Source organism: Schistocerca piceifrons, chromosome X, assembly GCF_021461385.2.
Source record: "Schistocerca piceifrons isolate TAMUIC-IGC-003096 chromosome X, iqSchPice1.1, whole genome shotgun sequence".
NCBI lineage: Eukaryota > Metazoa > Arthropoda > Insecta > Orthoptera > Acrididae > Schistocerca > Schistocerca piceifrons.
Window position 1 is genome coordinate 769326339 of NC_060149.1, and position 26716 is coordinate 769353054.

Below are 26716 nucleotides of genomic sequence, written 5' to 3' on the forward strand. Positions count from 1 at the left end.
TTGGTAACGCCACCTCTGTATGAAAATCACTGGCTGTGCTGTGTGCAGTCTGTGGCTGCTTTGCGTTGTTGTAATACTCGCCATTGTAGTGTTAGGCAGCTGGCTGTGAACAGCGCGTAGCGTTGGGCAGTTGGAGGTGAGCCGCCAGCAGTGGTGGATGTGGGGAGAGAGATGGCGGAGGTTTGCAATTTGTCATGAACTGATATATATATATTATGACTTGTGATGATATTAAGGTAAATACATTGTTTGTTCTCTATTAATATCTTTCATTTGCTAACTATCCCTATCAGTAGTTAGTGCCTTTAGTAGTTTGAATCTTTTATTTAGCTGGCAGTAGTGGCGCTTGCTGTATTGCAGTAGCTTGAGCAGCGAAGATTTTTGTGAGGTAAGTGATTTGTGAAAGGTATAGTTTAATGTTAGTCAGGGCCATTCTTTTGTAGGGAATTTTGAAAGTCAGATTGCGTTGCGCTAACAAAGTATTGTGTGTCAGTTTAAGCACAGTCATGTATAATTGTTGAAAGGGGACGTTTCAATGGGAGGAAGGATAATTGGTCCCAATTTTATCGATGGTAATCTAAATGGTGCAATGTATGCTGATTTCCTACGTAATGTTATACCGATGTTACTACAAGATGTTTCACTGCATGACAATGGCGATGTACTTCCACCATGATAGATGGCCGGCACATAGCTCGCGCGCGGTCGAAGCGGTATTGAATAGCATATGTCATGACACTTGGGTTGGTCGTCGAAGCACCATACCATGGCCCGCACGTTCACTGGATGTAACGTCCCCGGATTTCTTTCTGTGGGGAAAGTTGAAGGATATTTGCTATCGTGATCCACCGACATCGCCTGACAACATGCGTCAGCGCATTGTCAATGCGTGTGGGAACATTACGGAAGGCGAACTACTCGCTGTTGAGAGCAATGTCGTTACACGTATTGCCAAATGCATTGAGGTTGACGGACATCATTTTGAGCATTTATTGCATCAATGTGGTATTTACAGGTAATCACGCTGTAACAGCATGCGTTCTCAGAAATGACAAGTTCACAAAGGTACATGTATCACATTGGAAAAACCGAAATAAAATGTATAAACGTACCTAAGTTCTGCATTTTAATTTAAAAAACCTACCAGTTACCAACTGTTGCTCTAAAATTGTGAGCAATGTGTTTGTGGCTATTACAGTGCCATCTGTCACAAAGCGAAAAAAGTGGTCCAACTAAAACATTCATATTTCTTTACGTACTACACGAATATGTAATAAAAAATGGGGGTTCCTATTTTTAAAAAAAACGCAGTTGATATCCGTTTGACCTATGGCAGCGCCATCTAGCGGGCAAACCATAGCGCCGTCTGGTTTCCCCCTTCAAGCTAGACATGTTTCGTTCTTTGTAGTTTTTTCGTTTGACGCTTATTTCGTGAGATATTTGGCCCGGTCACGATCAATGGACCACCCTGTACATAGTGTACAGGGTGACCCAGAAGGAATGGTCAATATTCAAAGATATGAGAGGAACGATCATTCGAAGCAAAAAAGTCTAGTAAGCATGGACTCTAAAATGCATACCAGTACCTGAAGAGCTGTGAGCACTTCTTTGTCTTCCATACTATGAAACAAATCTCTTCTACTTAAAGCTCTTTGCTTTCCGTTACGGCGTAAAGTCAAGTACCAGCACACTAGTCAGAAACGAGAGAGCAGAGAGGGCTGCGAAGAAAACATCAGCCAATTCCACGCTGACCGATCCCTCTCCAGGACGACAACGCTACGGCAGCGGCCTCTATGCGAAGAGGACATAAACGCCGCGCCGACTGGTTGCGGCCCACTTCTACAGCAGCATCGAGATTAGGCACTTCAAGACCAGCAGCTTAGGAACTGTATACACTGAAGAACATTGTTTATTTTGTCTGTCGCACTTTGCTTGCGACACATCTGTTTAGCACAAAGTCAAGTATTGTGGAACATTGTGGAATATTCTCGCTTCAGACCGTATAGTTTCATGAAATTCCGGTAAGTGGTGGCGCTATACGTAGCCTCAAAGTGGTGTCTGACGGAGGTGCGTTCCAAGCAGAGAGCTGTCATTGAGTTTCTTTCGGCGGAAAACCTGAGCATCGCAGATATTCATAGGCACTTGCAGAATGTCTACGGAGACTGGCAGTGAACAAAAGCACGGGCAGTCGTAGGCCGAGGCGTCTGTCATCATCGGAAAAAGATCGCACAAACCTGTCCGATCTCCTGTGTGCCGGCTGCAAACAGCTGTGACTCCCTGCAATGTTGGAACGTGCGGACACTCTCATTTGAAGTGAACGACGAATCACAATCAAACACCTCGCTGCTCAGATGGACGTCTCTGTTGGTAGTGCTGACACATTCGCCCAGCAGTTGTTGGGACGCTGGTTTCTTCGCAGCACCTTCCGACGTCCATCTGCTTGGCTCAATGAAGGATGCATTCAGTGGGATGCAGTATGTGGATGATGGGGAGGTTATTGATGCACCAGGATGGTGGCTCCGATGTCGGCCAGTAGAGTGGTACCATGCGGGCATAAAGGCCCTCCAAGTACAGTGGCGTTAAGGCCGTCGTAGTGAAAGGAGATTATGTTTAAAAATATAGTTTTGTAGCCAAAAGAGTTGGGAATGATATGGTGAATTGGAATCCTCAATAAAACCAACTTGCTTTCAGAAAAATAATTTGTTGCATTACTTGTTGAACACCCCTCGTAGAATCGTATCAGTATCCAGTCAGTTACATCCGCCTTTACTCAATTACATCTTGCTACGCAGCAAAGGTTGTATCAACAGGGCACCAGACGTAAGGGATTCCGTCAGATGAGCAGGAATAGCGCAGAGAGGTAATTGGCCCTCGAATGCAGAAAACTGCGTCAAAGCCTGAAGAGCGACGTCGTGATCGGCGGCGTCATGTATGACGACACGCCGGCCGTGTAGGTGGGCGCTATACATAGGTGGCCGCCAAACGCGCGCCGAGACACTAGCAAGTGTCTAGACTGGCAGAAATAGCGGCGCGCCATTACCACCGCTCCTCCTCCCAGAGTCACACTTCAGGAATCCTGCGCCGAGCACGTGCGCCATTGACGACTTCGACGTCTCTGCTCTATACTGAATGAAGCTGCGCTGTTTTAAACAGACTGGCCTTATAATCGAGAGGATGAAGTCTCCAATCTCCGTCCTGCCATCCCAATTTAGGTATTCCGTGGTTTCCCTAAATTACTTCAGCCAAATGCCGGGATGGTCCCCACCAGATCGGATTAAAGGAAGACACCGAAGCAAATCAGAGGCGTGTTGCTAAATTTGTTACCGGCAGGTTCGATCAGCACGCGAGTATTACTGACTTGCTTTGTGAATTCAATTGGCAATCCCTGGAGGGATGACGTTCTTTTCGCTGGTCACTATTAAGGAAATTACAGAATCGGCATTTCGGGCCGACTGCAGAACGATTCTACTGCCGTCAACGTACGTTTTGCGTAAGGACCACGAAGATAAGATACGAGAAATCAAGTTTCATACGGAGGTGTACAGACAGTTGTTTTTCCCTCATACAGTTTGCGAGTGTACCAGGAAAGAAAATGACTAGCAGTGGTACAGGGTACCCTCCGCCATGCACCGTTTGGTGACCTGCGGAATATGTATGTAGATGTAACGGTAGATGTTGAGAACATGGCCAAGTACCTGTTTCATTCTTGTGAACATAGACATAGACGTACGTAATTCCTTGTAAACTCTGTATTTTTTTCTTAAACTGTAATACAATGACATGTCTAGTATTTTGGAAAAAGTTATACACGGATCAATAAAATTACTACTACTACTACTACTACTACTACTACTACTATGTTCCTAAACACAAGATCCGCCTGCAGTTTTCGCGCGCAAAGACAAGTGTGTCTCATTCCTACAGAGAGTTATGACCTCCTTGTGCAAGGCGACAAAGGCATTTATCTCTGTCTTCTTTCGCAGAAGCTTAGGATCAACAATAGAATTAGAAATACTTACACACGGATGACATGAGAAAACGGCCCCTATGGTTGACGCTACAAAAAGTGTTAACATCTACATCTACATTTATACTCCGCAAGCCACCCAACGGTGTGTGGCGGAGGACACTTTACGTGCCACTGTCATTACCTCCCTTTTCTGTTCCAGTCGCGTTTGTTTCGCAGGAAGAACGACTGTCTGAAAACCTCCGTGCGCGCTCGAATCTCTCTAATTTTACATTCGTGAACTCATCGGGAGGTACAAGTAGGGCTCTGAGCACTATGGGACTTAAGATCTGTGGTCATCAGTCCCCTAGAACTTAGAACTACTTAAACCTAACTAACCTAAGGACATCACACACATCCATGCCCGAGGCAGGATTCGAACCTGCGACCGTAGCGGTCACGCAGTTCCAAACTGAAGCGCCTAGAACCGTTCGGCAGCTTCTGTTTGTCTGAGATGTTTTGGCTGCGTTTAAACTTGGAGTGAAGCTCTCTTTGCTTTCGCAGTACTTTTCTAACTTTGTTGTTGAACCACGGTGGGTTTTCCCCGTCCCTCACAGTTTTACTCGGCACGTACCTGTCTAAGACGCATTTTACGATTGCCTTAAACTTTTTCCATAAACATTCAACATTGTCAGTGTCGGAACAGAAATTTTCGTTTTGATCTGTTAGGTAGTCTGAAATCTGCCTTCTATTACTCTTGCTAAACAGATAAACCTTCCTCCCTTTTTTTATATTCCTATTAACTTCCTTCAGGATCTGTAGAAAAACACTTTCTTCCAGGAATTCGTAAGGTGTAGTGCTTCAAGGTTACATTAGCAATGGCGGAACTATCACCAGGAGCACTACGCTTCTACCGTAGCTCCATATTAAAGATCAACAGTCTGATATACAGGCTAGCTTTGGAGTGGGTGTTAGGCAGTTCTTCACAAATTACTGACCAAATTATACGGGATTCCAAGACGTATTTTAAGGTGGCGTTACAGCGTCAGGTAAAGCATCCAGACAGGGCGTAAGTGACTGCTAGATCCAAAGCGAGTAAAGACTCCTCATGTGTAGATATTGCCGTGAATTTCCATGAAGAAATTCCTGCTACACCATTTAATAAGCTTATGGGCACAAAAGAAGCTATGTGCCTGGGAAAGCTAACTAATTAAGAGTGATTCAACCAAGGATGTTCAGGGCATATGTCAAGTCAATGGACTGATCGAAGCCTCTTCTCCAGTCTCTCATACATCAGTCTGTTATTGAAACTGAAGAATACACAAAGAAAGCCGGAACGTTTATTCTGCGTTTAAACATGCAATCATGCATGAATGCCTTAATTTCATTCGACCATTGTACCAACACACATTGGTGATACTGGAATAAGCTATCGTGGTGTTGAAATACAATAGAAACTACTCAACCAAACAACAGGGCACCAAACACCGACAGAATTCCTACTAGATTTTACAATGAATACTCTGCGGAATTAGCCCCCTTGCTATATCACGTTTATGGAAAATCTCTCACGCATGAGAGGTTGCGCTTGTTTAGGAAATAGAGTAGCTTATCCTTATTTATAAAAAAATGGTAAAATAACGGACGCCGTAATTTATACATCAATATCTATAACATCTATTTGTTTCAGGATCCTAGAAAATATGTTAAACTAAACTGTAATGGCATTTCTTGAGGACTATAAACTTATTTACCTCCTGCAGTCTGCGTGGATGGAGAAGACACGATTCTTGGAAAACATAGCTGACGTTTCACGTACTATGACGAAACCGAACAGGTGGAATCCGTCTAAATTCATTTCCGAAAGGTGTTCGACAGCGTACAGCACTCCGGACAACAATCAAGATACGATCATACAAAGTAGCTTGGTCAAATAATTTTTAAGCGATAATACCAGTACGTTATATTGGACAGCGAGTTTTCAACAGAAACGAAAAGATCGGCTGTACCCCACAAGCACTCTCCAATTTTTTGCTCATGAGGCAATTATCTACAGCAAAATATCGTTTCTGGGTGATTTTAAGGTAAATCAAACCACTTGGACAAAATTTCTATTTGATGTACAGGAAGTCATTTTTTTTAAATGTTGATAAGCTCAAGATAATGTCCATAAAGGAGGAACCGGCTGCTATCTGATATAGAATAATAATTGTGAACTCTGATGCGTGTTACGTTGCATAAATGAATAGGACTAATTCGATGAAATATTAATAATGTAAAAGTTGAATAGAACGCCCTGATAGGCGCGAAGAATTCGAGGAAAGTGCTGTAAAACTGAAGGAAACCGCATACAAGACAATAATGCAACTTACTCCAGAGTACAGCTCCAGTGCGTGGGATCTTATCAAGTAGACAAGTCAACAGATACCGGAGAAGTTAATAAAGAGGGATGATCAGGATTTAACGTCCCATCACCGAAGAGGTAATTAGACAAGGGGCCCTTTTTCCCTCGAAACCCTGTTGGATAAATTAGAAGAACTGATATTCGAGGTGCTCTGAACAACAACAACAACAACAAACTACCTCCATAGTGTATCTCTCATAAGGATCATGAAAATACGATAAGGCAGATTTGGTCGCGTAGATGCGCATACAAGCAGTAAAAACTCACGCCATACGCAAGTGGAATGGTACAGCGAGTTAATATTAGTATGAAATATCCACTGTCACACACTGAACCGTGGCCTGTGGTATATGCATACAGCTTCACATCTGTCACATACGCCTAACTGATGTAACATTATACACAGGACAAACTGCTACTTCATGAGGAATTACATTATGGACACCGACCTTTCGCCCAGTTCAAACTAAGTGACTTCGCAATAAACGCTTCTTAGTGGCCGGCCGCGGTGGCCGATCGGTTCTAGGAGCTTCAGTCCGGAACCGCGCGACTGCTACGGTCGCAGGTTCGAATCCTGCTTCGGGCATTGATGTGTGTGACGTCCTTAGGTTAGTGAGGTTTAAGTAGTTCTAAGTGACTGATGACCTCCGATGTTAAGTCCCATAGTGTTCAGAGCCATTTGAGCTTCGAGTAACAGCCTTCAACGCTTCTCTGTAAGTCGAACATGGCCGTCCAGGGGACCTTGTAGGTACTAGTCGCCGGTATTTATGATAATAATCTCTCTGTATCCTGTTCTGCATCATTTGCATTCTTCTTTCATGGAGTTCCAATTTTAGTCAAATAGCACAGTGGTTTTGTCGTAAGAACGCAAAATTGTCGTCCTTGTAGTTTCCTGAAATGTATTAAACATCGTTGAACATCTTTGGAAACATATAATCATATTTGAGAGACGTCCGCCCCGATAGCTGCGTGGTCAGCGTGACGAATTGCCGTGCTACGGTCCCGGGCTCGATTCCCGGCTGGGTCGGGGATTTTCTCCGCTCAGGGACTGGGAGTTGTGCTGTCTTCTTCATCATCATTTCATCCCCATCCAGCGCGCAGGTCGCCCAATTTGCGAATGTAATAAGACCCGTACCAAGGCGGCCGGACTTGCCCCGCAAGGGGCCTCCCGGCCAATGACGCCAAACGCTCATTATTATTATATTGACAGACGATACTTTTCAAAATAAATATATCCGGCTCAGTCGATTACATATTTTCGTTTCTGATATTCACTCGTTACCACACGGAGAATTTTGTAAACACAATCTCGAAAATTGTGTATACAGACACGTTACAAGGTAATATTCAGCAGGAAAGTGACGCACAGTATCGTAGTCAACCTTGAAGTTTCGTACCGGACGATCTAGGACAGCTAAAAGCTATCACGACTGTCACTAAAAGACGCGCGGAAATAATTTCATGGCGGCATTTAAAACTTTTCGGTGAACGTATAAGAAACTATTTGACTTCCCACCCGTTAATGTCTGAATTACGACGGTGGAAGGACGATTGGCGTTTAACCTCCCATCGACGACCATGTTATTAGAGACGTAGAAAACGCTTGATCCTGCATTTCACCACCACCACGGAAAATCTGAATCTGAATGTTCGGACACGAATTTGAGCCCCACTGCTCTTGAATATGATCCCAATACCATAATCGCTGCACCACCTCTCTGTGTCCATGATTATAGAGCCGCAAGCTGCAACAACAAATGCGGAGCAGTGCGGCGTGAGTTAGGCTGCGATTCACACATCCGATAGCCTTATCTCTTGCACTCGGAAAAAGCCATGTGGAGTCAGACAGGTATATACTATGTTGCTAAGGCTACTATCGATCACGTCATATCGTGCAGCAAATTGCAGCTCCACTCACGTGTTTTCTACACCATTAAGGAAACTGTCTATAAACGAAAACCGCAAAATAATAGGAGAATCTACCTTCTTTCGAAAGCAAAAATTATATATATATATATATATATATATATATATATATATATATATATATATATATATATATATATGTGTGTGTGTGTGTGTGTGTGTGTGTGTGTGTGTGTGTGTGTGTGTACGTGGTGCAGAGTCTGTGTAGTCAAAATAATCTTCCGGACACTCATCCACTGAGACACACAAAAACAGAGTAGTGGTGGTCTAATTAAAATGTTTAAAATTCCCTTTATTTTTTTTTACTGAGGAAAAGATTTACGATACCTGTTTAAGAAGACTCACTTTTTTCAGTTTTAACAATTAAACATTTTTATTTTTAAATCTGAGTGCCAACTGGTTTGTAAAGTATTACAAAATAACACTTGTACCTGTTTTCAGTATGGTATGCGATATTCATTGTTCATTGGAGACTATACATAGTTTAAAAACAAATTTTCTTGGAGATGGAATGGTAGACAGAATTTGGTAAGTATGCTATTTTATGCCAACTCCACCTAGAGTTTCTACTGCTGGCCACGAATGTGCTTGCAACAAGTCGTAAAGTACATTCACCGCTTGTTGCAGCAAACGGAAACAGGCAAATGTTATTTGTAATAATTTATAAAAAGATTCATTTATACTTTCAGCGCGTAATTACTTTCTTCTAAACTGGAATGAAATACCTTCTTCTAATAGCAAACGTAAGGATACGATAATTCCTCTCTATAACACCAGTTCTTTTTGAAAAAAAACACCCATTATACTAAATTTCAGATTCATTCCTAATGAGATAACCAGCCCAATAAAGGCAAAAATTTATTTTGGTATCGAAACGACACAAAATACCAAAAATACTTCCAGACAAATGTTCAAAGGTCCGTTACAAAAATTGCCGAACACCTTGTTTCATTCTACTAGCAGATGCTTAGCCCTTGTCTCCACCAAAACACTCCCTTCCTCTATTTATGGACCTCTCTCAGCGATTTTTAAACTATTGCTCTGCAGTCCTCCTTTTGGAATGTCCTTCAGAGCTCGTGACGAAGTCGTCTTACCATTAATAACGTCAAAACAGTATTGGAATTTAAAAAACTGACTTTTGGAAGTAAATGTGACGAGCTCATATATAAATATATAGCTGAGTGGGCAGTGCGCTGCCAGGTGAAGAAAAAATGAGTTATCTTCCCACTGTTGTTTGCATTAGCGAATTTTTTTGCAACTTTTTCTAAACGCTTAGTGTAATGACGGTATATTTTTTGCTGTCTGCACAAAAATTCGTAAACTACGTCTCTACTGACATCGAAAAAAAAAACTGCAAGTGTTAGTCTGACACTGAACTATTGTGCGTTTGTTACCCGTAGAGAACTTTTGCCAATCCGCTATGATAGCGTCCTTCCAAATGTTCCAAACCTAACACTTGCCTCCAGTAATGATACTTTGCATCAGTCACTTTACATAGTTTCATAACTGTTTACCTGCTTCGACGAACCATTGGACATCTTTTGAGTATAGCACGTGAAGCAACGTGCTAATACATTTTGTACAAGTAATCCGCACTTTGTCAATTTACAAGACATTTTAGCGTGCTCTGAAGATGAGCAATGTCTTGCAGAAACAAAGAATGCTTAGTGAACAGCAAAGTCATTTTACCAATCAAATAACACCTTTTGTCAATCACTGACGCCTCCATTCGACATTTCGTCAGAGTTTGCAATATCCGTTTATTGACTAAAGCTGTAGCCAAAATCGTGGCATTGACAGTACATTCTGACTGAGTATATTTCTGGCAAGAATTTATTAGTTCTTCAATATGTAACCATGGTTTTTGAAGCGCCATGTGTCCCAGGAGGAATAGTCAGTATTCGTGGGTGTGACAGGAACGATCATTTCCAGCAAAAAAAAATCTAGTACACATGGATTCTAAAATGAATAGCGACACACCTTAAGAGCTTAATCTTCAATAGCGTGAAACAAATCACTTCTACTGCAAACTCTCTACTTCCCATATTTCAACAGATGGTAGTATGGACCGAAACAAAAAATAGTTTAGTAAACATGGGCTCTAAAATGCATGGCTTAAGAGCTATGAACGATTGTTCAGTAGAAGATGTGTGTTTCACAGTAGCGAATATGAACAAGTGCTCACAGCTCTCAAGGTATGCATGTTTAATGCACTTTTTTGTCCATTCTGATACCTCTCAAAAAATGGAAAGCAAAGGACTTGCAGTAGGAGAGATTTGTTTCACAGTATCGAAGATGATGTGCCCATAGCTCTTAAGGTATACATTTAAGAGCCCATGTTTACTAGACGTTTTTGCTTCGAATGATGGTTCCTGCCTTATCGCTGAACACTGACCATTTCTCCTGGGACATCCTGTATAAGAGATTATGATACTCGTAAGGGAATATGATTGTTTTCAAATTTACGCGGAACAGCTGTTGCACGGACGGTATTTCGATTTGTTTCTATCGAATACCTCTTCCAGGGTCACATCGCGTGTGAGTGACCTTTCCGGCGATGAGCAGCGGCACGGTGTAGCGAAACTTGCGCAAGAGAGCACATTCTTGGCGATACGCCCTCTACGTTCAGTTACCGCCCCTCGCGCCCCAACAACGTAGGCTTCCGTTTTTAGCCGTCGTCCAGAGAAATGAAACTTCATCCGCTGCGCTACACTGTCGCTAAGAAAAGACATCACTTGAAGTTAATGCGTTCTCACCTTGCTGATTACGTTGAATGTGTCTTTGCGTCTCGATTCAAATTATTTACAAATGCGTCTTGGACTTGGCAAAGACAAATTTCATGTACTCCGGTGTGCATGTGGCGCAGAGCGGCATGCTGGATGAGTGGAGAGCCACTGAAGAGAGATTAACGCAGTCTTGCCGTACTGACTGCCGGCTAAGACATTCACAAGCCGTCTGTATCGAATACGTTTCCTATACATGGAAGAAACCTGTAGATACTACAAGGTATCAGACAGATTATATAATGGTAAGACATTTCCAGGGGCAGATGTGGACTCTGACCACAATCTATTGGTTATGAACTATAGATTAAAACTGAAGAAACTGCAAAAATATGGGAATTTAAGGAGATGGGACCTGGATAAACTGACTAAACCAGAGGTTGTACAGAGTTTCAGAGAGAGCATAAGGGAACAATTGACAGAAATGGGGGAAAGAAATACAGTAGAAGAAGAATGGATAGCTTTAAGGGATGAAGCAGTGAAGCCAGCAGACGATCAAGTAGGTAAAAAGACGATGGCTAGTAGAAATCCTTGGGTAACAGACGAAATATTGAATTTAACTGATGAAAGGAGAAAATAGCAAAATGCAGTAAATGAAGCAGGCAAAAAGGAATACAAACGTCTCAAAAATGAGATCGACAGGAAGTGCAAAATGGCTAAGCAGGGATGGCTAGAGGACAAATGTAAGGATGTAGAGGCATATCTTACTAGGGATAAGACACACTGCCTACAGGAAAATTAAAGAGACTTTTAGAGAAAAGAGAAAAGAGAACCGCTTGCATGAATATCAAGAGCTCAGATGGAAAGCCAGTTCTAAGCAAAGAAGGGAAAGCAGAAAGGTGGAAGGAGTATATGGAGGTTCTATACAAGGGCAATGTACTTGACAATATTATGGAAATGGAAGAGGATGTGGATGAAGATGAAATGGGAGATATGATACTGCGTTAAGAGTTTGACAGAGCACTGAAAGACCTAAGTCGAAACAAGGCCCTGGGAGTAGACAACATCCCATTTGAACTACCGACAGCCTTGGGAGAGCCAGTCCTGACAAAACTACCATCTGGTGAGCAAGACGTATGAGACAGGCGAAATACTCTCAGACTTCAAGAAGAATATGATAATCCCAATCCAAAAGAAAGTACGTGTTGACAGATGCGAAAATACCGAACTATCAGTTTAATAAGTCACAGCTGCAAAATACTAACACGAATTCTTTAGAGACGAATGGAAAAACTGGTAGAAGCCGACCTCTGGGAAGATCAGTTTGGATTCCGTAGAAATATTGGAACACGTGAGGCAATACTGATCCTACGACTTATCTTGTAAGATAGATTAAGAAAAGGCAAACCTACGTTTCTAACATTTGTAGACTTAGAGAAAGCTTTTCATAATGTTGACTGGAATACTCTCTTTCAAATTCTGAAGGTGTCAGGGGTAAAATACAGGGAGCGAAAGGCTATTTACAATTTGTACAGAAACCAGATGGCAGTTATAAAGAGTCGAGGGACATGAAAGGGAAGCAGTGGTTGGTAAGGGAGTGAGACAGCGTTGTAGCCCCTCCCCGATGTTATTCAATTTGTATATTGAGCAAGCAGTAAAGGAAACAAAAAATTCGGAAATGGTATTAAAATCCATGGAGAAGAAATAAAAACTTTGAGGTTCGCCGATGACATAATTCTGTCAGAGACAGCAAAGGACTTGGACGAGCAGTTTAACGGAATAGACAGTGTCTTGAAAAGAGGATATAGGATGAACATCAATGTTGTGGATTGGCAAGAGAGCCAACCCACTAAGAGAGGAAGCCGAAAGGCACGCGTTTTAGCTCACGCAGGCTGGCATGAGGTCTGGAACAGGACAAGGAAGTTAGACTTTAGCAAAAAAGGACGTAGCTGTTGGAATACTTAACTTTAATCCGTAAATGGTGAACATCGCTCTTGACGGTACATGTTTTACAGCATCAATAGTAACTGGTAATGGCGCCTTGGTAGGTCGTAGCAAATGATGTAGCTGAAGGCTATGCTAACTATCGTATCGGCAAATGAGAGCGTATTTTGTCAGAGAACCATCGCTAGCAAAGTCGGCTGTACAACTGGGGCGAGTGCTAGGAAGTCTCTCTAGACCTGCCGTGTGGCGGCGCTCGGTCTGCAATCACTGATATTGGCGACACACGGGTCCGGCGTATACTAACGGACCGCGGCCGATTTAAAGGCTACCATCTAACAAGTGTGGTGTCTGGCGGTGACACCACAATCAACAAAAGCACAACGAGGATAATGGAATGTAGTCGAATTAAGTTGGGTGATGCTGAGGGAATTAGATTAGGAAATGAGACACTTAAAGTAGTAAAGGAGTTTTGCAATTTGGGGAGCAAAATAACTGTTATGTCCAAGTAGAGAATATATAAAATGTAGACTGGCAATAGCAAGGAAAGCGTTTCTGAAGAAGAGAAATTTGTTAACATCGAACATAGATTTAAGTGTCAGGAAGTCTTTTCTGAAAGTATTTGTATGGAGTGCAGCCATGTATGGAAGTGAAACATGGACGATAAATAGTTTGGACAAGAAGAGAATAGAAGCTTTCGAAACGTGGTGCTACAGAAGAATGCTGAAGATTAGATGGGTAGATCACATAACTAATGAGGAGGTATTGAATAGAATTGGGGAGAAGAGAAATTTGTGGCACAACTTGACAAGACGAAGGGATCGGTTGGTAGGACATGTTCTGAGACATCAAGGTATCATCAATTTAGTATCGGAGGGCAGCGTGGAGGGTAAAAATTGTAGAGGGAGACCAAGACATGAATACACTAAGCATATTCAGAAGGATGTAGGTTGCAGTAGGTACTGAGAGATGAAGCTTCCGCAGGATAGAGTAGCATGGAGAGCTGCATCAAGCCAGACTGGACTGAAGACAACAACAACAAAAACAACAACAACAACAAATGGCATCTTTAACGAACAAGACAAAAAGTGAAGATAGAGCTGCGAAGGCAAAAGCGGCGAAACTACACTTCCTAGAAACCAGAAAAAACACTTTTTATAATTATCGGCTGGAACCGACAGTAGCCTCATGACTTTTTTCTATAAAATTACTTTTACACTGCAGTTATCCTAATTTTCACCGAATAAAAACTAAAACAGTGAAGTAATCGAATATTCAGGTTCCATTTGAAGAATATCTTACCACAAAAGCTGAGAAAAATACACGAGAGACTTTTATAGAAAGGCATACGTTACATTGGACACCGTTGAAGTGCACACACATTGATCGATGAAGACATAAAATGTGTATGCTGTACTGCGTTTATCCAGCGAACCAATTTTCGGTTTACAGCGCCACCGTCAGGCGGTATCTAAGTACCGTTGTCAAGGATGGTAGTAAGCGACTGAATATCTTTAAGAAAGATGTTACATTCGAAATCTGTGTTGTAAACACACTCTGTGTTGGAAACACACTCTGTGTAAAAGTCACCTTTTGTGATGCAAAGGTCACATGGCAGAAAACATTAAAACTAAGCATCAAATAAATGTAAATAAAAAAATGAGCCAAATATCTAATTTGACTCACCCAATGTAGCCGATCCTGTTCTTTCCCATTACATTTATTAACCAGACTGGTATATTAGGACAATGATAGTCGGTTATTGTCTGACAATAGTCATGTAAACCGAAAACTAAATAAATACTGTACAACGTCCACAGTCCGTATTTTCATTGATATGCAATATATGAAATTTTCCTACCAATCACCAAGGGAAAAATCTATTATAAAGCAAAAAATTTTAATTCGTTTTAATTTTGTTCGCTTTAACCCCTAAATAATGGTTAAGTTCACTTAATCATCGTGGCCACTGTTCGTTTCTTCATTATGGATTGTCATTTCGGCCCAACACACCACCGAAGGCCGTCTAACATACCTGTGTTAGCCTCATTTAATGCAATCATAATCATCACAACGTATATCTAGCTGACAGGTGAAACATGCTACCTACGCTATATTTCTGAAAATGTAAGTGACGTCATGTTCCAAACCAACTTCATCATTCAGCAAGGCTGAGCACACGCCTCTGAAATAGCTCCAGAGATGCTGGCACCTCGTTACCCCTCTTGTCAAGTAGCAGGTCTGGAGTGAGAGACTACAAGCTTTTCTGGTCTCAGAAACCTGCACGTCAGTGTGCAAATTCCAACCATTTATTTGTACAACCACCAGATCAGTCAACAACAAGAGCATCCTCCACAGCGAATGCTTCATGTTCCATAGAGGTACCGACACCACACTGCAGGCTGAAAATTAAGAATAATCCTATCAACTCCATCACAATGCGCGGAGTGTGTCGAAAACACATTATTTTTAAATGTTTCAAAAAATATGAATCTGTGAACTTATGCCTGTGGTGTGTGAATCTACACTGCTGTTGCAACGCTTCTTTCTGTAACTGCTGATACACTGAATGGAGCGCGGGAGGTTTCGTAGAATATTTATTTTGTAACACATTTTATGACACGTTACTTGTGTCTTGCAAGAAAATAAAACAATCAAGGTATAAAACACTGTAGATTTAGGCATAAGTATGGGATAAAAGTAGCACGGCTGTGTGAAAACGTTTTTTATGTAACCTTATGCAGTATTTGCAGAAGCTGTGGTGTATATCTATTCCAAATCACGTAATTCTACAAATTTTTTCGCTAGAACACGTTAAGAAAGTGATACTTATCAGAATACTTTTACATACAAGAACCGTTGTCATATGTTTTGTGTAACATTTTACTTCCATACAACCAAAATCGAGTACCCCGTCGAATCAAATGATGATAGATTTAAAACACGACAGATTTGGTTTCTGCATAAACCAGAATTTTTTTCTAAGTAGTGCTGGATATAAACGAAAATTATATCAAGCTGAAATGCATGCAAATCTAAACTACCGCCGAGTGGAGGCGTAAGATCTCGTTCGCTGACTACTTTGCTTGAGTATCTTTGGGGCAAAGAAGGCACAGTTTTTCTCTAGGGGTAGCTACTCGGGTATAAAGACTGACCTTTGCGAGAACAAAGCACGGTACGATACCTGATTTGTTATCACGAAGCATCACTGAATGCGTACAACAAAATCTACGTATTGCTGAAATGTACGAACTCTTCAGATGACTTGTGGGAGTACGTACGATCGAGGAGGGCAGGGGATACGATTCTAGAGGTGACGAGATACTCTCAATAATTAAAATATTGATCTAGAATTGGAACACACAAAAATAGCTGTTTTTAGTCACTTTTATGTTACTATTGCACTAAGCGTTTCGGTATTTAATTATTTTTTATTTATCAAACATTTTGTTTACCAAACCGAAAGTGAGTTGTTAGGAAAATGGCTTGTGTCTCAACTGATATTAGTGACAGTCAAGGATATGCCTAACGCAAAACGATTTTTAGATTCAGGGTTAATTTTAGACTTTTCTGGTCCACCACTTTTTCTTTAATTTTAGGTACTGCTTAATGCTTTCGAATGGTTAGTAAACGTTTTCAGTTTCTTACGAAATACCACCTGTTTTACGTATATCGTAACTACTGAAGAACAACATACTGAAAGCTTAAAGGGATAACCAACTGACGTAAACTGAATCGCCTTCATGCCCAAAAGGGCGTATGCACTTACACGTCTTGTCTCAATCCAGTGTAATGTTGGTGTCTGCGCAGATGAACGGCTCCGTCTCGTGGAGAATCTCCTCTTCAGATCCACAGACCACTAACACCTTTGCTACACAAAACGTTAACGACACACGTTGGTTTCTACGTCACTGACGATTCTCACACGCCTTCTCCAGATAGAACTTGTGCAGTTCTCGTTATCCAGAGCCGGGGCTTCTCTTCGGCACTACGATCGCATAGCAGATTAGCAAAACGCGAGGTTTTTTAACGGCGGAGAAAGCGACCAGCTGAGTGTGTGCTGCTGCGCAGGCTACTGACCACTGGTTAGATAACGCGCCAGCCTTGTGACGTACCGGCCACGCCGGCGTATTTATAAATTGTGGCTCCCCGCGAGCCGGCGCGCAAGCGCCGCGCAGACACGCCCGCACAAAAATTGCGCGTTCAGCCCCACACGTGCTGCCCTCGCAACTTTAGCAAAAACATTCAGTGGTGATACCAGACTCTCGGGGAAGGAAAGGCAGAACTTAACCCTCTAACGGTAAGGTTGGGGTTGGATCCGACCCCAGAGAGTCTGTTTTGTTTATAACTCCCCACTCCCTTTTCGGAGAGCGCTGTGGTTCCAGCTACCCTAGCAGCCAGTCGTCCCAAGAACGCCGAGGAGGCCACGTCAGTCTGGTGAGTGACCTGCAGCTACCCTCTCTATCCGAAACCTACATTACCCGCGCTCGGGTTGGATCCGACCCCATCTTACTGTTTACGTCACACTTATTAGTTTCTTTTGTGGGGAGGATTTAACCCCATATTGATGTTTATATTACATCTAAGTTATGTTTTGGTTCAAATGGCTCTGAGCACTATGGGACTCAACTGCTGAGGTCATTAGTCCCCTAGAACTTAGAACTAGTTAAACCTAACTAACCTAAGGACATCACAAACATCCATGCCCGAGGCAGGATTCGAACCTGCGACCGTAGCGGTCTTGCGGTTCCAGACTGCAGCGCCTTTAACCGCACGGCCACTTCGGCCGGCCTAAGTTATGTTTTCTCTCCTAGTATCTTACTAAAATGGCGCATCAACTTCTTAGAACTCCTGAGGAGATATACAACGAATTTCTCCGACAGGAGGCTGAGTCAGAGGATGGCGACAATATCGATGCAGAAAAATGTTCAGAAACCACCTATTACATTATGTGTACAAAGACATTTACTATAGAGAACTTTATATTTCGAAACTGCTGACACTATAATTATTTTCTACAAGTAGTAAGAGATGTTTCTCATTTAGTTCCTATCTTTGGAATTTCTAAAGCACTCAAGTTTCTAGTTGATGACTGAATCTATTGATTTTTACTATGTTTTCAATAATTTTATAGACAATGTTTCTATTAAGGTATTTTTTTGTAATAAAATTCCTATTTTTTCCAAAGTACTTTATATTCTTACTTATTGACTATAAAAATAAAAAAACTTGTTATAACAAATATTATATGTGTTTAATTGATAATAAAACTTTTTCCCATTATTCATTTTTTATTTTACACCGAAAAATCGATATTTGGAGGGTGGGGTCTGATCCAAGCCCACCTTACCGTTTATGTCAGGAAACTTCACATTACCGTTAGAGGGTTAATGTTCCGTCGACTTCGTAGATTCTGAAGTCTTAGCAGTAGGCAAGGGTTCTGGGGTTGATTGGGGGAAGAGACCAAACAGCGAGGTCATCGGTCTCATCGAATTAGGGAAGGACGGGGGAGGAAGTCGACCGTGCCCTTTCAAAGGAACCATCCCGGCATTTGCCTGGAGCGATTTAAGGAAATCACAGAAAACCTAAATCAGGATGGCCGAACGCGGGATTGAACGGTCGTCTTCCCGAATGCGAGGCCAGTGTGCTAACCACTGCGCCACCTCGTTCGCTAGGCAATGGTGGCCCAACCACAAATTCCACCCTGGAATTCGTCGTACGTGTTTGATGAGGGAAGCTACATCTTTATGTTCACACAGGAGTTTGAGTCCTGTTTCTCCTGCTCATTGGAAAACAATTATTACGGTCCACTGGATACCGTAAAGGGGCTGTCGAGCCCAGGGAGTTTAAAACCAATCTGCAGAAATCGAAGGCTGAACTTCTTCGGCCATTTTCACAGAATGAGTGAGAATATGCAAATGAAAAAATAAATTAACCACAAAAATTAAAGAAAGATGCCCGATGAAACGATACTGGATAACTGATAACTGGATAACAGAGAGATATTTCTAACAACTTCCCTCTTCTTTTTCCTTGTCCACTTTCTCAGGTCGATGTCTTTCCGGTCCTCACAGTCGTCAAGGCAACCAGAGAAAGGGAAGTAGTGTGCAACCACCTGTCTGTGAATTGTGTAAACTTTGTTCTGTGCGTTATCGCAAGTTAACTGTAAATCGTATTTTCTGGGACGGGATTTGCCGACCACGCCCGCATTTGCCAAAACGAGCTTGGAGAGCCGCCTCAAAACCACACGCAGGATTACCGGTGTACCAGCTCACGGTAGTTAATCCGCCGCACGAATTCGATTTAGGTCTGATTTACCACCTGTCTCGTAAGCTAGCGCGCTGCGTGTTACGCTATGCACAGCAGCGACAAAACCCATGGGATACCTCCCAATATCGTGTCGGACCTCCTTTTTCCCGGCACACTGCAGTAGCTCGACGTGGCGTGGACTCAACAAGTCGCTGGAAGCCCCTGCAGAAATACTAAGCCATGCTGCCTCTATAGCTGTCCATAATTGCGAGAGTGTTACTGGTGCAGGATTTAGCGCAGGATTTATGTCCTATTTATATTCGATGGGACACATGTCGGACGATCTGGATGGCCAAATCATTCTCTGACACTGTCCAGAATGTTTTTCAAACCAATCGCTAACAATTGTGGCCCGATGACATGGCGCATAGTCATTAATAAAAACTTCCATCGTTGTTGGGAATCATGAAGTTCATGAATGGCTGCAAATGGTCTCCAAGTAGCCGAACGTAATCATTTCCAGTCAATGATCAGCTCAGTTGGACCAGAGGACCCAGTCCATTACATGTAAACACAGCCATTATATAGCCACCACCAAATTGCACAGAACCTTGTTGACAACTTGGGTCCAGGCTTGATGGGGTCTGCGCCACACTCGAATCCTACCATCATCTATTACCAACAGAAGTCGGGACTCATCTGGCTGGGCCACGGTTCTCCAGTCGTCTAGAGTCCAGCCGATAAGGTCACGAGTCCAGGAGAGGCGCTGCAGGAGATATCGTGCTGTTACCAAAGGCACTCGCGCCGGTCGTCTGCTGCCATAGCCCATTAACAGCATATTTCGCCGCACTGTCCTAACGAATACGTTCGTCGTACGCCCCTCATCGATTTCTGCGGTTATTTCAGACAGTGTTGCTTGTCTGTTATCACTCAAAACTCTACACAAACGTCGTTACTCTTGGTTTTCATGTGAAGGCCGTCGGCCACTGCGTTGTCCGTGGTGAGAGATAACGCCTAAAATTTAATAGTCTCGGTACAGTCTTGACACTACGGAAGTCGGAATACTGTATTCTCTAACGATTTCCGAAATGGAATGTCCCACGCTTCTAGCTCCAAGTACTACTGCACGTTCAAAGCATGTTAACTCCCGTCGTATGGCCAGACCACGTCGGAAATCTTTTCACATGAATCGCATGACTACAAGTGACCTTTTATACCTTGTATACGCGATACTGCCGCCATCTGTATATGTACACTATGGGCCATTAAAATTGCTACACCAAGAAGAAATGCAGATGATAAACGGGTGTTAATTGGACAAATACAGTATATTATACTAGAACTGACATGTGATTACATTTTCACGCAATTTAGGTGCATAGATCGTGAGAAATCAGTACCCTGAACAACCACCTCTGGCCGTAATAACGGTCTTGATACGCGTGGGCATTGAGTCAAACAGAGCTTCGATGGCGTGTACAGGTACAGCTGCCCATGTAGCTTCAACACGATACCACAGTTCATCAAGAGTAGTGACGCGTATTGTGGCGAGCCAGTTGCTAGGCCACCATTGACCAGACGTTTTCAGTTGGTGAGAGATCTGGAGAATGTGCTGGCCAGGGCAGCAGTCGAACATTTTCTGTATCCAGAAATGCCCGTACAGGACCTGCAACATCCGGTCGTGCATTATCCTGCTGAAACGTTGGCTTTCGCAGGGATCGAATGAAGGGTAGAGCCACGGGTCGTAACACATCTGAAATATAACGTCCACTGTTCAAAGTGCCGTCAATGCGAACAAGAGGTGACCGAGTCGTGTAACCAATGGCACCCCATACCACCACGCCCGGTGATACGCCAGTATGGCTATGACGAATACACGCTTCCAATGTGCGTTCACCGCGATGTCGCCAAACACGGGAGCGATCATCATGATGCTCTAAACATGACCTGGATTCGTCCGAAAAAATGACGTTTTGCCATTCGTGCACCCAGGTTCGTCGTTGAGTACACCATCGCAGGCGCTCCTGTCTGTGATGCAGCGTCAAGGGTAACCGCAGTCATGGTTTCCGAGCTGATAGTCCATGTTGCTGCAAACGTCGTCGAACTGTTCGTGCAGATGGTTGTGTCTTGCAAACGTCCCCATCTGTTGCTCAGGGATCGGGAGGTGGCTGCACGATCCATTAGCCATGCGGATAAGATGCCTGTAATCTCGACTGCTAGTTATACGAGGCCGTTGGGATCCAGCACGGCGTTCCGTATTACCATCCTGAACCCACCGATTCCATATTCTGTGAACAGTCACTGGATCTCGACCAACGTGAGCAGCAATGTCGCGATACGATAAACCGCAATCGCGATAGGCTACAATCTGACCTTTATCAAAGTCGGAAACGTGATGGTACGCATTTCACCTCCTTACACGAGGCATCGCAACAACGTTTCACCAAGCAACGCCGGTCAACTGCTGTTTGTGTATGAGAAATCGGTTGGAAACTTTCCTCGTGTCAGGACGTTGTAGGAGTCGCCACCGGTGCCAACCTTGTGTGAATGCTCTGAAAAGCTAATCATTTGCATATCACAGCATCTTATTCCTGTCGGTTAAATTTCGCGTCTGTAGCACGTCATCTTCGTGTTGTAGCAATTTTAACGGCCAGTAGTGTATATAACCCTATCCCATGACCTTTTTCACCTCACTGTACGAGCAGGTCAAGAGACACTTTGAACGGAGCCTTAAAGATGAAAGAAAGAAAACGATAAGTCGTGGAGAAACTGGAACTATACTGGAAATCTGGGAACAACGAAGGAAGAACAAACTGCGTGACCTCGTCCTGCATTAAATTCTAAAACTATTTGCAACAGCGTACGCACAGAACACCGTTGGTGCTGATATGTCAGCTGAACAAGGACGATAATACAGGCAGTTATCGCTGGCGCTGTGTGTTAGCAGACCTCTTCTCTGTTGAATACCCGCTAAAAACGCTCAAATATGAAGAAATGAGGTTAGCGTTTAACGATTCCTCGGTGCTGCTGTCATTATAGAAACAGTACAAGCTCTATTCTGGCGAATGAATGTGGGAAGGAGTCCGTCATTGCCTACTGCTCAGACCATCTTAGCAGTAAAATAACGGTAATCTGACATCAAAAAGGTCGGGGCAAGGGGGGGGGGGGAGGGGGTTGAGCATATTCGTCTCGACAATCACGCTTCGTCGCTCGGAAGTTACCCATCCGAAACACAATACTCATGATTTGAAGACGCCAATTGTAAATACCCACGTTGTTACTACTATACACTCCGGTTTATTTATGCCTAGTTCAAAAGAAGTCTGGTACTGCCCTGGAAGTATCGTTGAGAGGAGCTAGATATAGAATACCATCCAGCCATCTTAATGTACGTTTCCCAAGATCTACATAAATTACTTCAGACTTACATAAATTGCTTCAGATTTACATAAATTACTTCAAGAGTATGGCGCATTGATTTCGTTGAATTGGACGCGACCAAACTGTTTCATTCACGCTGCTAGCTTGGCAATGAACCACTCGAATTGTGTGTACTTATATACACTACTGGCCATTAAAATTGCTGCATCACGAAGATGACGTGCTACAGACACGAAATTTAACCGACAGGAAGATGCTGTGATATGCAAATGATTAGCTTTCCAGAGCATTCACACAAGGTAGGCGCCGGTGGTGACACCTACAACGTGCTGACATGATGAAAGTTTCCAACCGATTTCTCATTCACAAACAGCAACTGACCGGCGTTGCCTGGTGAAATGTTGCTGTGATGCCTCGTGTAAGGAGGAGAAATGCGTACCATCACGTTTCCGACTTTGATAAAGGTCGGATTGTAGCCTATCGCGATTGTGGTTTAGCCGGCCGTGGTGGCCGAGCGGTTCTGGGCGCTTCAGTCTGGAACCGCGCGACCGCTACGGTCGCAGTTTCGAATCCTGCCTCGGGCATGGTTGTGTGTATTGTCTTTAGGTTAGTTAGGTTTAAGTAGTTCTAGGGGACTGATGACCTCAGCTGTTAAGCCCCATAGTGCTCAGAGCCATTTGATTGCGTTTTATCGTATCGCGACATTGCTGCTCGCGTTGGTCGAGATCCAATGAATGTTAGCAGAATATAGAATCGGTGGGTTCGAGAGGGTAATACGGAACGCCATGCTGGATCCCAACGGCCTCGTATCACTAGCAGCCGAGATGACAGGCATATTATCCGCATGGCTGTAACGGATCGTGGAGCCACGTCTCGATCCCTGAGTCAACAGATGGGGACGTTTGCAAGACAACAACTACCTGTATGAACAGTTCGACGACGTTTGCAGCAGCATGGACTATCAGCTCGGAGACCATGGCTGCGGTTACCCTTGACGCTGTATCAGAGACAGGAGCGCCTGCGATGGTGTACTCAACGACGAACCTGTGTGCTCGAACGGCAAAACGTCATTTTTTCGGATGAATCCAGGTTCTGTTTACAGCATCATTATGGTCGCATCCGTGTTTGGCAACATCGCGGTGAACGCACATTGGAAGCGTGTATTTGTCATAGCCATACTGGCGTATCACCCGGCGTGATGGTATGGGGTGCCATTGGTTACACGTCTCGGTCACCTCTTGTTCGCATTGACGGCACTTTGAACAGTGGACGTTATATTTCAGATGTGTTACGACCCGTGGCTCTACCCTTCATTCGATCCCTGCGAAACCCTACATTTCAGCAGGATAATGCACGAACTCATGTTGAAGGTCCAGTACGGGTCTTTCTGGATACAGAAAATGTTCGAATGCTGCCTGGCCAGCACATTCTCCAGATCTCTCACCAACTGAAAATGTCTGGTCGTTGGTAGCCGAGCAACTGGCTCGTCACAATACGCCAGTCACTACTCTTGATGAACTGTGGTATCGTGTTGAAGCTGCATGAGCAGCTGTACCTGTACACGCCATCGAAGCTCTGTTTGACTCAATGCCCACGCGTATCAAGGCCGTTATTATGGTCAGAGGTGGTTGTTCTGGGTACTGATTACTCAGGATTTATGCACCCAAATTGCGTGAAAATGTAATCACATGTCAGTTCTAGTATAATATATTTGTCCAATGAATACCCGTTTATCATCTGCATTTCTTCTTGGTGTAGCAATTTTAATGGCCAGTAGTGAACGTCAAAGGCTCGACACTGTTGCGGGATGTACTAGTGCAAGTATTGTATCGGGATACCCATCTGGCGACCTGCTCTTATAGCTTAACTATCTTTAAGGACCGCGCTGTCGACGGGACGTTAAACTCTAATCACCCCTTTTTTCGTATAGTGTAACGGGCAGCGTGCTGGCGTGAGAAACAGGGAAGTGAGACAGACCCAGATGGTTTAACGATCGTGAGCTACTCCTCCGGTCAGCCTGAGAGTTGTGCCTTAGAGAACACGACGTACAAACAGTTAAAATACGTTAACAGACACAAGAAACATGGTGCTGACGACTTCTCTCCCTCAGATAACCTTGGCGGCTGTGAATTCAGGAAGGGCATCCGGCCGCACGGTTAAATGATAAAATTCGCCGCATCGTGAAAAAGCAGACCCTGTACTAGAGGTAATGATTATTAGAGAAAAGAAAATCTCCCTTCTTTCAGGCTAATCCACATGGCACGTTTCAACGGAACAATTATTTGGAAGGAAATCATTAGTATCCTTATCAAAGAAACCATCCCGGCAATCACCTTAACCGATTTACGAATACCACGGAAAATCTTAACTTGGATCTACGTCTCACTTCTCCTGAATGCGAGCCCAGTGACTTAACCATCAAATAACCTCAATCGATGCCACAAATTTCACGGAATGTGCAAGCTTCCTTCGAGGGACGACGAATAACTCTCACTACTTTCCTAACCCGCCTGATCTTGTGGGATTGTGTCTCGATGACACTAATGACCAAGTAATTAAAAGAAAAAGTGTCCGTCAAAAATGCTGACACCTATTGAAAGGAGACAGACGTATTAAGAACGTCAGACCCAAGATACTACGGAAAACTTATCGGTTAAGAAAAATGCGACGAATACATCATCCAGAGTACTTTATAGAAAAAGTCTTTTATTCTTTTTTATTATTTGTCAAAGTTCTTTGCTTCAAAGGAACACAGTGGTATTACGTGTACTTCGAGATCAAACACTTTCATTACGGCCTAGCATTTCTTCAGGAAGAAACATAAGACATTTTCAGGTCATCTTGAGTCGACAAAATGTTCAGTGATATCTTCTGTGCCCTTACTTTCCGTTAATTAACCCTTCCTCGCTGGCTGTACAGCTATAGGATCTTTAACGGATTTTACTGCCATTACATCTTTGCCTTGACAATAGGACCGTTCTCGACACGGCGCTCCCTCAGAACCACTGACCCCCTGGCCTCACAAAGTCAAATTCATGACGGGAAACAGCAAGGATTAATTCTCTGTTACGTATATTCTACTGGAATGTGTCATATATATGATCAAAAATACGAATAATCACTTTGCAACTCATAAACAAACAAATAACAAAACAATCAAAGTTACGTGGGAAAGGCCCTAGTATGTCATATTACCAACGTCTTCCTGTAACTAGTGGCGTATGTCAGATGTTTAACTGTACAGCTTGGATGATACGTATGTCCGTGGATATAGACGCTGATTTTCCTAGAGTGCATTTACTGTACAGCTTGGATGATATGTATGTCTGTGGGTATGGACGCTGATTTTCCTAGTGTGCATAAGTGTGAAACGAAACAAAGAGAAAGGCTAAGATCTCGTGACAATACAAAATCGGCTCGCTTTTAGAAGCACTAAAGGGTCGCCACTTCTGTCTACAAAGCGGTAACAATCAACAATGCCCTGTGGTTCCATTTCAAGGGCACCGCCGCGCGGTCTCAGGCGTCTTGTCACCGTCGGAGGTTCGAGTCCTCCCTCGGGCATAGGTGTGTGTGTGTGTGTGTGTTGTCCGTAGCGTAAGTTAGTTTAAGTTAGATTAAGTAGTGCGTAAGATTAGGGACCGATGACCTCAGCAGTTTGGTCCCTTTAGACCTCACCACAAATTTCAGAAATTTTTCAGGGACACTGAGAGAAACTTGGACTTTAATGTAGAACAATGGATTACATAATTCTGGATTGGATTACATTCTCTGGATGATTTACTTCGATGACTGGAATTCGAACTAATTTTCCTCATCTATATAGATATCTCATAACCACGAATAACAGTTTCAGCCAAAGGCACGGGTCTGACAAACATTACGATATTCTACACTGTTTGCAAGTAATGAACGACTTTTAAAAACCCGCAGAAATTAATCATATCCTAAGTGCTGATTTTAATTGTTCCTAACCTAGTGTAACGACCACGGTAGGCTATAAAGCTAGCAGGCTGGCAGTTAAAGTCGTTTATGGCTTCTCGTCCTGCATGGCGTGCTTACATTCAGCTCGTGCAAAGCACTCACGGCATTCAGTACGAGCACCTTACAACGACGATGAATGGGAGCAGGACGAATCAAACCTATTCC

The 26716-nt window shown here is 43.2% G+C and overlaps 1 protein-coding gene across 3 annotated transcripts in view; it reads right to left on the bottom strand.

The window, feature by feature from the left end:
* LOC124722065 (transcription factor CP2) overlaps window positions 1-26716 on the bottom strand; it is an 881222-nt gene that overhangs the window by 651512 nt on the left and 202994 nt on the right. Inside the window, exon 1 of one of the 3 annotated variants that reach the window (XM_047247261.1) lies at window positions 16710-17010. The exons of the other annotated variants lie outside the window; for them this stretch is intronic. The gene's annotated coding sequence lies outside the window, so the exon portion shown is untranslated. Of the gene's footprint in view, window positions 1-16709; window positions 17011-26716 lie in introns of those variants that run through there. 3 annotated transcript variants of the gene reach the window in all.